This window comes from Oryctolagus cuniculus, chromosome 6 (genome assembly GCF_964237555.1).
Source record: "Oryctolagus cuniculus chromosome 6, mOryCun1.1, whole genome shotgun sequence".
Classification (NCBI taxonomy): domain Eukaryota; kingdom Metazoa; phylum Chordata; class Mammalia; order Lagomorpha; family Leporidae; genus Oryctolagus; species Oryctolagus cuniculus.
Window position 1 is genome coordinate 164449685 of NC_091437.1, and position 4447 is coordinate 164454131.

The following is a 4447-nucleotide window of genomic DNA, read 5'->3' on the forward strand; positions in this document are numbered from 1 at the left end:
CACAGCAGATTTACGTGGCTTATACACAATGGGATTTTACTCAGCCAAAGAAAAGAATGAAATCCTGACATGAACATCAAAGTAGGTACAATTGGAGATAATTACCCAACTGGAAGAAGCCAGGTACAGAAAGACAAATACCACATGCTTTCTTTCCTATGTGGAAGTCTACATATGTAGTAAAAAGGTGTATAACGTGTCATTTGTGCTCAGACATTCATAAATGCTGTCTTCACTGAACTACACCCCTCATATAATAACACAGCCTTTTCTTTTCCTCACTTTATGGTCTTTGCCATGATTTCTACTTCTATGAAACTCATATATAACTGTTGCTTTCAAGAAAAATGGCATGTGTACCTGCATGTGTATATATGTATGTTTGCATGTGTATGTGAGTACATGTATATATGTATGTGTGTGCACATATCTATGTGTGCATGTGTGTATGTATTTGTGCGTGTGTGTGTGTGTCTGTGTGTGTGTGTTAAAGAAGAATTGAACAAAAAGAAAAGACTTCACCCTAGGCAGGACCAAAGCTAGGGGTGGAGTGGGCTTTGGAGCCCTGAGTCTGATTTATAAATGGATGACATAGGAATTTGGGGGTCTCAAGGAGCGGCATGTACGGGGTATCTACTGTCTGCTGAGTACTGCTGTCAGCTCGGCCATCACGTAAAGGACTCAAACCAGGGGCTACACAAATAAGCCTGGGGCGAATGAATGGTGAATCTGTGATGGGGAGCCCCTTCCCCACTATGACGGTGAGGAAAGCCTGGCCCCTCACTGCCAGACAGTCCTGGGCCCCCAGGTCCATCAGTGTCCATGGGCAGTGATGAGGGTGAAGGCCAGCATGCAGGGTCACCTCCTGTCACAGGTCCTGGCCGAGTGAGGGCTGGGGTCGTGGCATAGAGAAGTAGTGACTGAGTCTCCCAGAGACAGTCCTGGCTACTTGGAAAGGCATCACCCATCCCTACTGCATGAGAGAAATAAATCCATGTTCCTAAATGGCGTGGCTCCATCTGCATTATAGGGATTAAACACCCTCCCCACCTGCTCGGCAAGCATCTGTCGTCCTGGCAGTGTCAATTATTCTGACAAACCACCTGTGCTCACACGCCCAGCCTGGCTTCTCGCACACCCACCCGTCTCTGCGAGTGGGAAGGGCTCTGACAGATATTTATAGGGTGGGAGCCAAGTGGAGTGGGAGATTGCAAACCCCGACAGGCGCCAGGGTGCCTGGACAAAGGGGGGGTTGGCGGGGCCAGGACCACCCTGGGAGGACAGGCGGCCAAACTGGAGCCCTTCCTTGTGCTTTTGAGATGAAGACGCTGATGCTGGAGAGGGAGGTGGCCCTGCCCATGCTCACTGGGTAGGATGAAGCAGCTGACACTGGCCCAGGACTCGGAACCTGTGTTCGCACAGAGAGAGCCCAGGCCTAGCTCCTGACTGAGCTCTGTGGCTCTGAACACCCTCCAGGCCTCTGCATGCCCCTTGAGTTTCACTCTTGACTCTCACTGGTGGCTGCTAGAGGGGGCGTGGCTCTCCCTCCTCCATCGCTGTGGTTCCTGTGCCAGGAGCCTCCGTAAACACCAAGGACCTGACCTCAAGGAACTGCCCCGTCCTTAGCCCTCCCTGGAGCTTCTTCACGGTTTATCTGCGGATCTCTGCAATTGCTGGTTCCAAAATTCATCTACTCTGCAGATTCACCTTGGAACACAGAAGAGAGGTTCCAAGCCTCTGGGCCCAGAAAGTCCAAGTGAGAAGGGATCCATCCTCGGAGCAGCCCTGAGGGCCAAGGGCAGGGGAAGCACAGGGCGCTCCACTCCAGTTCCCACCACCGGAAAGAGGCCAAACCAGAACAGAAGCCATTGCATTCTCCATGAGCACCGCTTCCAGTCCAGCTTCCTGCTAACACGCCTGGGAAAGCAGCAGCAGATGCCTAAGTGCTTGGGCCCCTGCCTCCATGAGGGAGACCTGCATGGAGTTCCAGGCTCCTAGTTTTTGCTTTGACCAGCCTTGGCCATTGCAGCCATTTTGGGAAGCAAGCCAGAGAATGGAAGATACCTCTCTCTCTCTCTCTCTCTCTCTCTCTCTCTGAGAATGGAAGATACCTCTCTCTCTCTCTCTCAGTCTTTCAAATAAAATAAATCAATCCTAAAAATAAAAACAAATACAATAAGAATACTAAGTGGCTATAAGACACCTGTGAGTGGCAAGCCCGGCTTCAGCCCTGGCACAGCCCACAAGCCTGAGGGCTGGCACTGGGCCTGGTTGGTGCTGACCTCCCTCCTTGTCTTGGGTCAAGAGCAGACTCCAGGCCAGCACTGAGCCCAGCTGCCCAGGGGATCAGGGACTGGGGGAGAGAGAAATCCAAGAGCTGGAGACGGTTGGGCTGGGCATGGGGGCAGACACTCTCTAGCTATCTTGACCCAAGGGGGAGCAGGAAGCTGGTCAGATGGAGGAGGTGCAGGAATAAAGAAGGGGAGTTTTAAGCAGTGGCCGAGCAGTTTGGGCGAGGGGTGTTAAGGGCTCTCCAGGAAAGATCTTCCTGAGGGAATTCCACAGCCGGGATGCTCCCAAACCTGGGCCACTCAGAGCACTGCCCGGTCCTGTTGCCTGCCCAGCCCCTGGCCCCCTCTCAGCTGTCAGAGACCTCAGTCCCCCCCAACTCCAACACAAGCACCTTCCTTTTCTTTTTTTTTCTTCTTTTTTCTTTTATTTTATTGACAGGCAGAGTAGACAGTGAGAGAGAGAGACAGAGAGAAAGGTCTTCCTTTGCCGTTGGTTCACCCTCCAATTGCCGCCGCGGCCAGCGCGCTGCAGCCGGCGCACCATGCTGATCCGAAGGCAGGAGCCAGGTGCTTCTCCTGGTCTCCCATGGGGTGCAGGGCCCAAGCACTTGGGCCATCCTCCACTGCACTCCCGGGCCACAGCAGAGAGCTGGCCTGGAAGAGGGGCAACTGGGACAGAATCCGGCGCCCCGACCGGGACTAGAACCGGGTGTGCCAGCGCCGCAAGGCGGAGGATTAGCCTAGTGAACCGCGGCGCCGGCAAGCACCTTCCTTTTCCACTGAGCCCAGGTGCACTCTGCAGGTCAGCCTTGGAAATGACCTTCAGAATCAAAGAGCAGATGGAGGCTGACGCCAAAGAGAGGAACTGTGGGAAAGTGGAGGCCCCAGGCACCAAGGGGTGGACGTGGTCTCCCATGCTCGGGGCACGACTGCCCCTTCCCGTTTTCTGCTTACTTAAAGGCTCCCTTCTTTCTTGGAGTCCAATGCAATGAGTGAGGCTGGGATTCCAGGCCAGGCAGGACACTCCTGCATTGTGTGGGTTGACAATGAGGGCTTTCGGTGGGCCACGGGCCTCGCAGCATGGGAGTGCAGTGGCTAAAGATGCTTTGCAAGGCCTGGGGCTTTTCCCAGAAAACAGCTCCATGGCTGCTCTGCCCTCAGGGCCTGGGCCCATGGCCGTTTCTCAGAAAAGCCCCTGCCTTGGGCTGCTTGTGAGCTCCCAGAGCAAAGAGTCAGGGCCCAGCTCACTGTCTTGGGCCTCAGTCTCCACACCCATAAGATGAGAGGGTTTTAAGACCATCATTAAGATGTTCCTTCAGCTGGCGCCACAGCTCACCAGGCTAATCCTCCGCCTTGCAGCACCAGCACACCGGGTTCTAGTCCCGATGGGGCGCCGAATTCTGTCCCGGTTGCCCCTCTTCCAGGCCAGCTCTCTGCTGTGGCTTGGGAGTGCAGTGGAGGATGGCCCAAGTGCTTGGGCCCTGCACCCCATGGGAGACCAGGAGAAGCACCTGGTTCCTGGCTTCAGATCAGCATGGTGTGCTGGCCGCAGCGGCCATTAGAGGGTGAACCAACGGCAAAGGAAGACCTTTCTCTCTGTCTCTCTCTCTCACTGTCCACTCTACCTGTCAGAAAAAAATGTTCTTTCTAGGGTCGGATACGAACTCCAATGGCTCGTGCAAGATGAAAAGTCCAGATGCCTTGTCCAAAAGGCAGGGGGAGACCACAACTTGCCATTGTGGTTTTCAGTTGCTGTTTGATGTTCTAAGTGAGGAGAGATTAAAATGTTATATTGCTGGTGTTCATTTTGCATCAATTTCACTCCATTTTCGTATGATGCAAGGCCAGTATTAAATGCACCTATATGAGCATTTAACTTGGACACAGAATTGCCAGCGTTCCACAGCCCCCGTGTCTCCCAGCCTGCTACGTGCCCATGGGATTCGATGTTAGCGGCTCAGAAAGAACCCAGCTGTTTTGATTTCCCTCCTTGATCTGCATGGGTGTTGCAGCAGCCTCTGCCTCGTCTGCTGCCTCTTCTTCTGTGTTACTGTTCTGGGTGTAAGCAGGGCAGTCACAGAGTGAGAAAGGGTGAGGCAAGGCTTCTGGGCAGCCCATGCTTCCTGAATGCAGTCACCTTGTTCTATTTTTTAAAG